Here is a 15,063-nt window from a genome sequence, read left to right as displayed (position 1 = left end):
CAACGTACAGAAAACAAAAAACGTTAAACACTAGTTTATGTTTATGTAAGGATATCCAAAATGACGTCATGTGACACTGCGTCATATATTCTTACCTCATTTGACTATCGGGAAAATGGCTGACCGGAACTAAACTTGTATATACAGTTTTCAAAAACATGTATTAAATTGTATTAAGCTTGGTATTATGTGATGAAGAGATTATTTCCCTCGTGTGCTTCGGTATTGTCAATATCATATATTAGGAATAAAAATAATGTATTATTGTTGCATAATACAATTTTTATTACTAATACTATCTGATATTGACGATACCTGAAAACACTCTGGTAATAACATAAATACAAAAATAAAAATAAAAATACTGTGAACTTTCTTCCAGGAGGGAAGAATGATGTATTACCATTTATTATTGGACATTAATAACTTTACACCGGTAGATACAAATATCTGTGCACCGGTGTGACACACCATCTTGGTCGCCATCTGTATATCGTTGCCAGGGGGCTTATTGATTTTACTCATATGTAAGTTTAAAGATAAATAAAGGCATTAAAGAAAACATATCTTCTTTTTAACGCTATATATATATACTGGACTCTCTTGTTATACTAAAGAGCAGTTGAGCATACACGCTGATAGTATGATAGTAAACTACACGGATTTATGAAAGACACTGCCACCAGTGTGCTGTTATTATAGCACGTTTCTAATTCTTTTAAACAAGTAAACATTCATGTTAAAAACCTATGTCTTGTTTCGACTATTAGTGTCGCTATATCCAACGTGTTTCTCACCGCCCTACTGTATTTAGTAGCCCAAACTGGACTTCATCTTCCAGTAATATAACGTGCGGAAATAAAATGCAATTGGAACTGTTGTAAACATTACGAGACTTGAAACACATTGGGTATACAGACGGGTATTCTAGACGAGATCCTGTATTTAGTTTTAGTTTGTTTTAAAGCTAAGTTCACCTTTCGCGAACACCTGATATCACCACTGTCAAACAGTGATTCTTATTCCAATGAACTCTGTCCGGTGCAAGTTTACATTTAGTAACTTAGTCCTGGAGTGGCAGTCCTCTTTGTGGCAGTGCAAGAGAAATGGAATCTCCAGTAAAGGCTCTCCTCGGGAGTGGTTGCCCTCCTAAAGACGAGGTACTGGATAAAGAATCATGAAATAAGCCACTATTTTGTCAAATGCCCATTCGACTATGCATTGTGCAAAGATACGACCGTGATCATGTTTTACGGTTTATATAATAGAAAGAAAATACACTTTAAAACATATTTCAAATGGCAGGCTCGGTACATAAACAAACAAAATATGTACATCGTGTATAGGCAGCACACTACAATGTATCGTGTGGTTACTGGTTCTGGCTGCTTCATTTAGTCTGGTTTAGGAAATAGTTCCTCATAAACAAATACTACAAAATTATGATATGTCTTTTGAAATCGTTCGTTTTCAAGTAGGATGACCTTGGTAGTATTTAAATAACCCATTGGCTTTAAGTTACGTGTTGTATGTAGTACTAACTAATAACAACTGTGTAAGTGGTATGGTGTCAGTTGTATACCAGCAACACGAGGCGGTGCTCTGGCATGAGGGCTGCTAACTGAAATATTTCGTGGTCGACCTATATAGATTGTTTTACACTGTACTTGTCAGTTGAGAGCACTCCCTAAAATTAGAAGTCACATGACCCTCTCGATAGTGTTGTATTTTTTACAGGATATATTTAAAGATTGTTCGTTATTTCTTTTACGTTTATTGAGGTAAAAAAAACAACAACAACCAAATCATCCACAAGCTGTGTGAATCGACGACATAAACAGCAAAAGGATTGGGCACAAGTTTGCCAAATTACTACGCCCTCTCCTATATACAAACAATATAATGGCAACAATTACCGAATTATAATATAATAGTAATGTATACATATAAAATGTGTATACAAATGTATTTTAATTGCAAATTGAGGAAAAGAGGGGGGCTGTATGAACGTAAAAAAACTAAATAACAGACAATACTTATAATTAAATTTGAATGATACTTGCTAATAATTATAATATCTCTAACATTTCGTATTTTATTTTGAATTATTACGACAAAGTTCGAATATAAACTCACCAGATATGTTTACGTTCATCGAGACTCGTGTTGCTACGGCTGGACCAATGGGATGACATTATACTGTAATGAATATAACGAACATTTAATAATTCTGACGTATAAGTTGTATTGAACTGCATGGAGTAATTAATGGTGGTGTGCAACCTATAAGCAGAGGGATGTGTACTCGGTTGAGTACATAGCGTACATGTGGTTACACCCAGGTCGGCGACCGGAGTAGGGAATTACTTCAGCTGTTAACATTGACTACGCTACTAGCGGTTGCGTGAACACAAGCAGACTTTCCAGTGGTTTTAACATTCTTCATTCAGTGACATAACAAAAGAATTGCATACCCTCAGATCAAACACTGCAAGCTGGCGATGGAAACATATGTTTTAATGAGAGGCCCAGCGTCTAGGTTCTGTTTAGACTACACACCTAGCAGTCACACAAATGACACAAGCTGATATTGAAACCTTCAGAACTTCCATAAGCTGAAACTGTCTACATATTACGACAAAACAAACGGCACTACGTTAAGGGTTACAAACAGAGCTGGAGAAAAGGTAAGCGGTTTTGAAAATATGAGAGAGACAGACACAAAGAGAGACAGACACATACAGACACAGACACACACACACACACCGAGTGACAGACAGAGAGAGAGAGAGAGAGAGAGAGAGAGAGAGAGAGAGAGAGAGAGAGAGAGAGAGAGAGAGAGAGAGAGAGAGAGAGAGAGAGACAAACAGACAGACAGACAGACATACAGACAGACACACAGACAGACACACATACACACACACATAGACCCACACACAGACACACACACACACACAGACACAAACACACACCACACACACACACAACACACACACACACACACACACACAGAGAGAGAGAGAGAGAGAGAGAGAGAGAGAGAGAGAGAGAGAGAGAGAGAGAGAGAGAGAGAGAGAGAGAGAGAGAGAGAGAGAGAGAGAGAGAGAGAGAGATAGACACAGAGAGAGAGACAGAGAGACATACACAGACACACCTGCTTAATTAATGTTCGGTTGTGTGATTTTGATAATGCCGTTAATTCAGTATACAGACTATCAGAATAGGCGTAAAGTGTTTACCTGACACTGATCATTTTAATAGATACCAAAACTACTGGGATTCAAACTGGATGATTTTAATAGATACCAAAACTACTGGGATTCAAACTGGATGACTTTAATAGATACCAAAACCACTGGGATTCAAACTGGATGATTTTAATAGATACCAAAACCACTGGGCTGGGATTCAAACTGGATGATTTTAATAGATACCGAAACTACTGGGATTCAAACTGGATCATTTTAATGGATACCAAAACTACTGTGATTCAAACTGGATGATTTTAATACATACCAAAACTACTGAGATTCAAACTGGATGATTTTAAATAAATTAAATTAAATATCTGCCTTTCTTCTGTTATTCAGTGTATTGTTATTTTATCTATGTGCTGTGTTTAGATCGCTATCTCAACATGACTTGTCTCGTTGTTCAGTGTATTGTTATTTTATCTATGTGCTGTGTTTAGATAGCTATCTCAACATGACTCATCTCGTTGTTCAGAGTATTGTTATTTTATCTATGTGCTGTGTTTAGATCGCTATTTCAACATGACTCATCTCGTTGTTCAGTGTATTGTTATTTTATCTATGTGCTGTGTTTAGATCGCTATCTCAAGATGACTCATCTCGGACTCGTCTCGTTGTTCAGTGTATTGTTATTTTATCTATGTGCTGTGTTTAGATCGCTATCTCAACATGATTCGTCTCGTTCAGTATATTGTTATTTTATCTATGTGCTGTGTTTAGATCGCTATCTCAACATGACTCATCTCGTTATTCTGGTAGTCATGTTAATCTCGGCTGTGTCCGTGGAAGGCAATCCCACATGTTCTAGTACGTACTGTCTTGTTTGTGTTTTATATTGTTTTGTGTTTTGGTTTGCTCTTGATGATTTTGTTGTTGTTGTTGTTGTTGTTGGGGTTTTTTGGGGGGGTTGTATGTTGTTTGTTTGTTGGGCTGGTTGCTTGCTTCGATGGATTTTCTATGGTGGGAAAGGGGTATTTCTGTTTTTGTTTTTTCGCAAGCTTCTATGTGGTTTTTTTTTTTTTTTTTTTTTTGTCTGATTGCTTGTTTTAAAGTGAAGATTGACATGACACTGATTGTAATTTTGTAAACATGAAATTCGGTACAAACGAAATTTTACCCTCTAAGTTACGTCATTATATATGTATGCTTGTTTAAAAACATTATTCTGTGGACGGCTTCTCGGATTCACACATTTTGAGAAGGTAGTGAAGAGCTGGTCTTTTTTGGCGTTTTTGTTTTCCTTATTTTTTCGGGGGGGGGGGGGGGGGGGGGGGGGTCCTTCTGATCTTTTAAGTGTTTGTTCATACCACAATGAACCTAAAATAAATAAAGAGTCAGTGCTCACAATGACAGAGCCTAGGTTTTTAAACACTATAATCACTTTCTTCATAATTAGAGCCGGTTTTTTATATAATTGAAATCAAACATTGCTGACATTTTATTGTTTAGATTGTCCATTTCCGTTCATGGTTTCTGGCCAACCTGCATGGCGTTTCTAATACCACAAGGGGCGGGACGTAGCTCACTGGCACAGAACTCGCCCGATGCGCGATCGATCTAGGATCGATTCCCGTCGGTGAGCCCATTGGGCTATTTCTCGTTCCAGCCAGTGTTCCACAACTGGTGTAACAAAGGCCATTGTGTGTGCTATCCTGTTAGTGGGATAGTGCATATAAAAGATCCCTTGCTGCTGATCGAAAAAGAGTAGCCCATGAAATGGCGACAGTGGGTTTTGTCTCTCAATATTTGTGTGGTCCTTAACCATATGTCCGACCCATATAAATAAAATGTGTTGATTGCGTCATTAAATAAAACATTTCCTTCCTTCCTTCTAATACCACAGTGCATTTTTCATATTTGTGAAAATTCATAAACCTCCGAGAAGTAACAGCTATCGAGACAGGTTGTAGTCTATTCTGAAGAGTTATTTTCCCATTTTAACACCACAGGCTCTTGTTTCACTCTATTGTAACTTTATTCAAATGTCTTTCAGGTTTTTTTCATTAACCAGTTGAAATTAGGGTCTGCGACCTTACTTGTAAACGTTCTTCTAAACATTTCACTTGTTAAACCAGGCTGTCTGGTTGAAGGCACAATGTAGGGAATCAGGTTACTCGGAGACCTCCAACACCGCGGGAGGCAGACTGACGTGCGGGTGTAACGGGAAACTTTGGGAGTGTACTGTAGTGCCTAACCCAGTATTTTACGGCGATCCTTCAGGATGTGCAGGTGAATACACTTACATCACCTACTCTGTTTCCCCCCCCCCTCTCTCTCTCTCTCTCTCTCTCTCCCTCTCTCTCTCTCTCGCAGGCTCTCTCTCTCTCTCTCTCTCTCTCTCTCTCTCTCTCTCTCTCTCTCTCTCTCTCTCTCTCTCTCTCTCTCTCTCTCTCTCTCTCTCTCTCTCTCTCTCTCTCTCTCCATAGATACATACATACATACATACATGTATGTCTCCCTGTCTGTCTTTTATCCCCTGAATGTGTTACATTTAAGCCTTTCTGGCTGTTAGGTTTATTATCATCAGTGTTGCATCCAAGCCCTTCTGGCTGTTAGGTTTATTGTCATAATTTTTACATCTAAGCCCTTCTGGCTGTTAGGTTTATTGTCATAATTTTTACATCTAAGCCCTTCTGGCTGTTAGGTTTATTATCATCAGTGTTACGTATAAGCCTTTCTGGCTGTTAGGTTTATTATCATCAGTGTTACGTATAAGCCTTTCTGGCTGTTAGGTTTATTATCATCAGTGTTACATCCAAGCCATTCTGGCTGTTAGGTTTATTATCATCAGTGTTACATTTAAGTCCTTCTGGCTGTTAGATTTATTATCATCAGTGTTACATCCAAGCCTTTCTGGCTGTTAGGTTTATTATCATCAGGTTACATCTAAGCCATTCTGGCTGTTAGGTGTATTATCATCAGTGTTTACATCTAAGCCCTTCTGGCTGTTAGGTTATTATCATCAGTGTTACATCCAAGCCTTTCTGGCTGTTAGGTTTATGTATCAGTGTTACATCTAAGCTCTTCTGGCTGTTAGGTTTATTATCATCAGTGTTACGCATCCAAGCCTTTATGTCGGCTGTTAGGTTTATTGTCATCAGTGTTACATCCAAGCCCTTTCTGGCTGTTAGGTTTATTGTCATCAGTGGTTACATCCAAGGGCCCTTCTGGCTGTTAGGTTTATTGTCATCAGTGTTACAGTCCCAAGCCTTTCTGGCTGTTAGGTTTATTATCATCGTGTTACATCTAAGCCATTCTGGCTGTTAGGTTTATTATCATTCAGGGTTACATCTAAGCCCTTCTGGCTGTTAGGATTTATGATCATCAGTGTTACATCTAAGCCCTTCTGGCTGTTAGGTTTATTATCATCAGTGTTACATCCAAGCCTTTCTGGCTGTTAGGTTTATGTCATCAGTGTTACATCTAAGCTCTTCTGGCTGTTAGGTTTATTATCATCAGTGTTACATCCAAGCAATTCTGGCTGTTAGGTTTATTGTCATCAGTGTTGCATCTAAGCCCTTCTGGCTGTTAGGTTATTGTCATCAGTGTTAATCCAAGCCCTTCTGGCTGTTAGGTTTATTGTCATCAGTGTTACATCCAAGCCCTTCTGGCTGTTAGGTTTATTGTCATCAGTGTTACATCCAAGCCTTTCCTGGCTGTTTAGGTTTATGTCATCAGGTGATTCCCTTCTGGAGGTTAGGCATTGTAACCTGTTAAACAAGCCCTCTGTTAGGTTTATTGTCAGCAGTGTTACATCCAAGCCCTTCTGGCTGTTAGGTTTATTGTCATCAGTGTTACATCCAAGCCCTTCTGGCTGTTAGGTTTATTATCAGTGTTACCTCCAAGCCTTTTCTGGCTGTTAGGTTTAGTGTCATCCAAGCCCTTCTGCGTGATGTTATTATCATCAGTGTCATCCAAGCCTTCTGGCTGTTACATCATCAGTGTTAAGCTGGAGCTCTTCTGGCTGTTAGGTTTATTATCATCAGTGTTTACATCCAAGCCTTTCTGGTTGTTAGGTTTATTGTCATCAGTTACGTCTAAGCCATTCTGGCTGTTAGGTTTAGCATCAGGTTACTGTTCTTGTAAGCTCTTTTGTGGCTGTTAGGTTCATTGTCATCATTGTTTACGTCTAAACCCTTCTGGCTGTTAGGTTTATTGTCATCATTGTTTACGTCCTAAGCCCTTCATGGTGTATGTGTTTAGTCTGGTTATACGCATTCTTTTTTTCCCACAGGATGGTAGTGGTGCTGCAACGAATGTAAGCCAGTTGGCTCCAGAAACACAGACAGCTGGAAGCACGGGGAGGGAGACGTGGCACGTGTACCGGGGATTTTGGCATGGTCGTGTACAGCTGTGGGTATTCCACTCTTTATAACCAGGAAACCCACTATAGCGCCAACCACAGATGTAGCGCCTTAGGTACATACCTGAAATGTATATGCCTTGAAAACGTGTGTGCACACGTATGTGTCTGTTCGAGTGGGGGGTGTGTGTTTGTGTATTGTGGAGTGTGCATGTGTGTGCGTGTGACATGTGTGTGTGTGTGTGTGTGTGTGTGTGGGTTGTGTGTGTGGTGTGTGTTGTGTGTTTGGTGGTGTGTTACAGTATGTGTGTATATTTGTTTCGAGTGTTTGTGTGTATATTTGTTCGTGTGTGTGTGTGTGTGTGTGTGTGTGTGTGTGTGTTCGAATGTGTGTGTGTGTGCTCGAATGTGTGTGTGTTCCAGTATGTATGGCTATATAGATAGACAGATACGAGGAGACAGACGGGCTGACGGACAGGTGGAGGGACAGACAGACAGACAAATATACATACATACATGAATACATGGTAGATAGATAGATAGAGAGATAGAAAGACAGATAGAGAGACAGACAGACAGACAGACAGGCAGGCAGACAGACAGACAGACAGATAGATAAATATATAGATAGATAGATAGATTTTGGGATACTGTGAGGGTGGGGGTTTTAATTGATTGGCTAATTGGTTGGTTTCTTTATTTTGGGTTTTTGTATATATGTATTTATATTATATCTGTATGTATGTATGTAGTATGTATGTTTTATGTTTTATTTTTACAGTTCGACAAAAGTGATATATAGATAGACAGACCAGATATGACGTGTGTTGATGTACCAGTAACATGAAACATTCTTTGCTGTATTTCACAAATGGATTGTTCAATACATTAATATATGTAAAATGTCTATCTTGGTGATTACGTTTGAAATAACAACCAATAAAAACAACATTTTCTCATTTAAGGTTTTACATTGGGTTATATTTTCGCCGGAAATAGATCCATATGACTGATGATGACCGGCGCGGTAGTGTTTTTTTTGTAATTTGAATGAAGTCACGTTACGTCTCACTGTAATAAAAAGAACTGGGTGCATGATGCATTCTTTTTATGAATGCTAGGAAAACATTAAGTGCAACATTGCTATGGAAATTGCTTTGTTCGGAAATAGTAACGTATCTAACCATGTTTGTACAAAACTAGTGTAATTTAAAAGTGTACCATTACGAAATATGACCATGAATTCAAATTGCGATAAGATAGGCTATTGTATTTGGCCTATTGTGTAGGAAGCCAAACGTATGTTGCTGGCTGGCTGGCTACGTTTGAACGTGCATATATACCACGAAGATTTCACATACGCCCGTCACGGGCTTTAATCTCTGACTTTCGCCAGTGACTAAGTCCGGGATGGGAGGGGGTGGGGGTAAAGTTGAGGTGGGCGGAATTGGAATAAAAACATTTAGTGGTCGGTCAGAAACCTAGGTCCTACGGAGAATAACCAGCTGTATCCTACACATGTCTGGACTAAGAAATTAAACCCAAAAATATTGAGAGTGCTCGGCCCCTAAAAGGTTTTAAGGTGATTTGAGCAATTGAACGGGCGCCAAAGTAAAGTACGTTGGACTATTTACAAAAAAATAAAAACATAAGAATTTTGATCCGCGGCCCAAAAAGCCCCTTCTTATTTCTGAAGAAAACGTCTTAATGCCTCTAATCTATACCAAAGTAAAAATAAGTAGTCTACCGCATACTGACTCTTAGCATCTAAAACATTTTCTTTCATTGTTTCAATATAGTTTTGTATCTGTTAGTTAATGAATTGTTAAATGTCCTAAGTATATGCGTGTATTGTGTGTGTGTGTGTGTGTGTATGTGTGGGTGTGAGAGAGAGAGAGAGAGAGAGAGAAGAGAGAGAGAGAGTGTGGGTGTGTGTGTGTGTGGAGAGAGAGAGAGAGAGAGAGAGAGAGAGAGAGAGAGGAGAGAGAGTGTGTGTGAGAGAGAGGAGAGGAGAGAGAGATTAGAGTGTGTGTGTGGTGTGTGTGTTGGTGTGTGAGAGAGAGAGAGAGAGAGAGTAGCGAGAGAAGAGAGAGAGAGTGGTGTGTGTGTGTTTGTGTGTGTTGTGTGCGTGCATGGCGTGCGTGTGTTGTGTTCTTCAATAGCAACGCTCAATAATATACAGTATTATGGAGAAAAGATCCATAATGAATTTTAAAGCGATAACAGGGTAATCCCAGTGTAACCGGCGTGGCATTCAGAAAAATCAGCTAAACATTGTTTTGCTGAAAATAATATTAAAAATTGATTTTATTAGCAGAAGAATGCTTAGATGTATAGTAAACCAGACGTACTACTTGAAGTACTTCATCTTGTGGATGTGAACGATGAGCGGCTGTTTCTAGATAGTAGGATATATACAATCAAATAGAGACAAAGTAAAATATTTTGTCTGTGCTTTAACTAAGCATTTTCCAAATTCGTTCAACCAGTGTACCACAACGTATATCAAAAGCCGTAGTATGTGCTATCTGTCTGTGGGGTGGGGCTATAAAAGATGACGCTACGAATGAATAAGGTAGACGAGTTCCTCTCTAAGATATATGTAAAAATTCCAAAATGTGACATCCAGAGCAATGTCCTCTAGGGTATCGTATTTTCTAATAGGTGAAGGAATGTTTTTTTGTCATACCCGTTTAGGATATCGGGCCTAGTGTACCAGGGTTCGTTTTTTAATAGTTATTATGTAATTCATGATATAATTCCGTTTTAGCTTGAGGATACCGAAAATAGTCTATTTGGAGTCTCTTATAAACAAACCCCGTAGCCAATGGATGTCCTGCTGGACTGTCTTTAAAATCTATTCTAGTCCCTTCTTTATGTAAATCACAATCTCGTCGCTTGTTAATGTATGTCTTTCCTATTGAAGTCGTTTTTTTAGTTCCGCATAAAGTCTTGAATCCAAACTCGCGCTTTATTATAATTTGGCTTTCTATGAAGCTTATTTCGCTTCCGCATTAAAGTCTAAATTGCCATATCCAAGAGCATCGTTTCGTCTTAAAAGAACGGATTTGGGAAGAAACATCACAAACATTGATTCATAACAGAATCTATACGTTATAATGTGACAGTGGGTTTGGGGGGGTTTTCGGGGTTTATTGTGTTTTTTTGGGGGGGGGCTTTTTGTTCGTGTTTGTGTTGCTTCTTTATTTGAAATGGCTGAGGGTCAAAAGGGGTTTTGTCCCGAAAGTTGAATTGTTTGTCTACACATCCAACTAGTGATGGATTCGTTTCTTGCCATTTATTACAGTAACAAAACTGTCAGTTGACGTTTAAAATACTTATACTAAAAGTTATAAGAATCATGTGAACAAGAAACTATCTGGCTATAAATTTACAACTTTCTATTTCAAAAATCTGCATCTTAAACATAATTCTTTATTTTCTTCCTTCTTTCTTCCTCTTTTCCCCCTATACGTTTTCTTTCTTAACTTCTAAATTCACTATAACGCTTTCCAAGACGGTTCGTCCTTTCTCTGGAGGTTTCGTCACAGGACGATTAGGTTAGGTACCAATTCGTCCAGTAGCAACATATATTTGATATAGGATAATATCATATATATATATATCGTATATATATATATAATATATATAATATATGGATTTATTTTCCTATAATACTTCTAAAATAACTAATACACTAAATTTATCACATGTATATTTATTAATTTTTTACGGCAGAATAGGACACAAAACGGGGCAGGGGCGCGCTCTTCTATATTGTTAGAACACAGGTTCATTTCAAGTGGTTGATAGTAACAACGTAACCACGATAGATGCCATTAGTGAACCGTGTGTTCTCATCCTGGGATAATATTTGTAATCCAATCATTATGATCCCCAGTTGTCAGGGGCAAAGATCGTTTCTACAGGATTAGTACAGTAGACACTAGGAGATCACTTATACGATGACCAGTACGGCTTCGAACAATAGGCCATGTTACTGAAGTGATGCTAGAAATATCGATTACGATTGCGATTACATGACATTCTCAAACAATGTGATCGATTACGATTGCATTTACAGGAAACAGTAACGATTACAAATGATACGGATGAAACCAAATCTGAGATGGGGTAATCATACCTCGTAATCGTAAGAGTGTACGATGTACATGTTTCATGTAAATCAACAAATAGTAATCGATCACCTTGTTTGAATGTCATGTAATCGCAATCGTAATCGATTACATGCTAATGTAACGCAATTCGTCCTAACTTTCAGATTACCATAATTATTTAATGAAAACTTAGAGGTGTTTAGCATCAACTCGCAAACAGTGCCTTATTGACCAGTAAAGTTCAATCAGTCAGTAGACCGATCTTCACATGCGAACTATTATGTGCCTTGAGCTAAACACGGGGTATAACGTCTGAATATCAATGAATGTTACCAGGGGATGAAGAACACACATCAATAATGGTATTATTCGTGTTACGTTACTATAAAAGCCACGTAAATGAATACGGTTCAGCTAGCAATATATAAAAGGCGCTGCACCATGCCCAGTTTTTGTGTTTCTAATTCATTACAGTTAAAAAAAAATTCATATAATTAATATATGTGTGTGTGTGTGTGTGTGTGTGTGTTTGTTTATAATAAACACATTTGCGTTTTATGAATGGCCATATTACGCGTTACCACGGGTTTGAATCCAACTAAGAATACACTTGAACAAGATAGTGTTTGTCACAGTGTGAAATCCACCATGGTACCTTTGCACACGTGGCTTTTCTTTGGTTAGTGGGTACGACTGCAGACGGGCAGCCAGCCAGCGTATCGAGCTTGATTCCATGGGAGTATCTTCAACCATGTGCAGACACACCACAAAAACGTACAATTAAGCCAACACCCAGTGGTAACGTTAGTCTATCACGATACATGCTGGTTTCTTTTCTTTGTGAAATAGCTTAAAAAAAATAATAGGTGCTGATAACAATTCCCGAAAAGCTGATTTAATAGAGTTCTAGAAACGCGCGCTTCTAATGATACAAAAATAAACACACCAGACCAAGATACTTGTAAGTTCACGCGTACAATGGATACTTATAATATGGACACAAACAAGCATGACTGCAAACCGATCAATAATAAATAGTCATGTACATCTAAGCCCTTCTGGCTGTTAGGTTTATTATCATCAGTGTTACGTATAAGCCTTTCTGGCTGTTAGGTTTATTATCATCAGTGTTACGTATAAGCCTTTCTGGCTGTTAGGTTTATTATCATCAGTGTTACGTATAAGCCTTTCTGGCTGTTAGGTTTATTATCATCAGTGTTACGTATAAGCCTTTCTGGCTGTTAGGTTTATTATCATCAGTGTTACATCTAAGCCATTCTGGCTGTTAGGTTTATTATCATTTAGTGTTACATTTAAGTCCTTCTGGCTGTTAGGTTTATTATCATCAGTGTTACATCCAAGCCTTTCTGGCTGTTGGGTTTATTATCATCAGTGTTACATCCAAGCCTTTCTGGCTGTTAGGTTTATTATCATCAGTGTTACATCCAAGCCATTCTGGCTGTTAGGTTTATTATCATCAGTGTTGCATCCAAGCCCTTCTGGCTGTTAGGTTTATTGTCATCAGTGTTTGATCCAAGCCCTTCTGGCTGTTAGGTTTATTATCATCAGTGTTACATTTAAGTCCTTCTGGCTGTTAGGTTTATTATCATCAGTGTTACATCCAAGCCTTTCTGGCTGTTAGGTTTATTATCATCAGTGTTACATCTAAGCCATTCTGGCTGTTAGGTTTATTATCATCAGTGTTACATCCAAGCCCTTCTGGCTGTTAGGTTTATTATCATTAGTGTTACATCCAAGCCCTTCTGGATGTTAGGTTTATTGTCATCAGTGTTACATCCAAGCCCTTCTGGCTGTTAGGTTTATTGTCATCAGTGTTACATCCAAGCCTTTCTGGCTGTTAGGTTTATTGTCATCAGTGTTACTTCCAAGCCCTTCTGGCTGTTAGGTTTATTGTCATCATTGTTTACGTCTAAGCCCTTCTGGCTGTTAGGTTTATTGTCATCATTGTTTACGTCTAAGCCCTTCATGATGTATGTGTTAGTCTGGTTATACGCATTCTTTTTTTCCCACAGGATGTATGGTTGCTAACGAATGTAAGCCAGTTGGCTACCAGAAACACAGACAGCTGGAGCACGGGAGGGAGAAGTGCACGTGTACCGGGATCGTGGCATGGTCGTGTACAGCTGTGGGTATTCCACTCTTTATAACCAGGAAACCCACCATAGCGCCAACCACAGAAATAGCGCCTTAGGTACATACCTTGAATGTATATGCCTTGAAAACGTGTGTGCACACGTATGTGTCTGTTCGAGTGTGTGTGTGTGTGTGTGTGTGTGTGTGTATGTGTGAGTGTGTGCATGTGTGTGCGTATGTGTGTGTGTGTGTGTGTGTGTGTGTGTTTGTGTGTGTGTTACAGTATGTGTGTATATTTGTTTCGAGTGTTTGTGTGTATATTTGTTCGTGTGTGTGTGTGTGTGTGTGTGTGTGTGTGTGTGTGTTCGAATGTGTGTGTGTTCCAGTATGTATGGCTATATAGATAGACAGATACGAGGAGACAGACGGGCTGACGGACAGGTGGAGGGACAGACAGACAGACAAATATACATACATACATGCATACATGGTAGATAGATAGATAGAGATATAGAAAGACAGATAGAGAGACAGACAGACAGACAGACAGGACAGACAGGCAGGCAGACAGACAGACAGATAGATAGATAGATATATAGATAGATAGATAGATTTTGGGATACTGTGAGGGTGGGTTTTTTAATTGATTGGCTAATTGGTTGGTTTCTTTATTTTGGTTTTTTGTATATATGTATTTATATATATTATGTATGTATGTATGTATGTATGTATGTATGTTATGTTTTATTTTACAGTTCGACAAAAGTGATATATAGATAGACAGACCAGATATGACGTGTGTTGATGTACCAGTAACATGCAACATTCTTTGCTGTATTTCACAAATGGATTGTTCAATACATTAATATATGTAAAATGTCTATCTTGGTGATTACGTTTGAAATAACAACTAATAAAACAACATTTTCTCATTTAAGGTTTTACATTGGTTTATATTTTCGCCGTAAATAGATCCATATGACTGATGATGACCGGCGCGGTAGTTTTTTTGTAATTTGAATGAAGTCACGTTACGTCTCACTGTAATAAAATAAACTGGGTGCATGATGCATTCTTTTTATGAATGCTAGAAAACATTAAGTGCAACATTGCTATGGAAATTGCTTTGTTCGGAAATTATTAACGTATCTAACCATGTTTGTACAAACTAGTGTAATTTAAAAGTGTACCATTACGAAATATGACCATGAATTCAAATTGCGATAAGATAGGCTATTGTATTTGGCCTATTGTGTAGAAAGCCAAACGTATGTTGCTGGCTGGCTGGCTACGTTTT

At 38.4% G+C, this 15,063-nt stretch overlaps 1 long non-coding RNA gene across 1 annotated transcript; it reads left to right on the top strand.

Moving 5' to 3' along the window:
- The first annotated feature begins 2,397 nt into the window (after positions 1–2,397).
- On the top strand, positions 2,398–14,698 carry LOC121386808. The gene is made up of 5 exons (XR_005959709.1): positions 2,398–2,687; positions 3,972–4,058; positions 5,327–5,480; positions 13,706–13,884; positions 14,522–14,698. It is a non-coding gene; the product is annotated as an uncharacterized LOC121386808 (long non-coding RNA).
- Positions 14,699–15,063: the final 365 nt, after the last annotated feature.

This window comes from Gigantopelta aegis, chromosome 12 (genome assembly GCF_016097555.1).
Source record: "Gigantopelta aegis isolate Gae_Host chromosome 12, Gae_host_genome, whole genome shotgun sequence".
NCBI classification, from domain to species: domain Eukaryota; kingdom Metazoa; phylum Mollusca; class Gastropoda; order Neomphalida; family Peltospiridae; genus Gigantopelta; species Gigantopelta aegis.
Note: the sequence above shows the minus strand (reverse complement) of the source record. Positions and strands in the feature narration are given on the sequence as shown.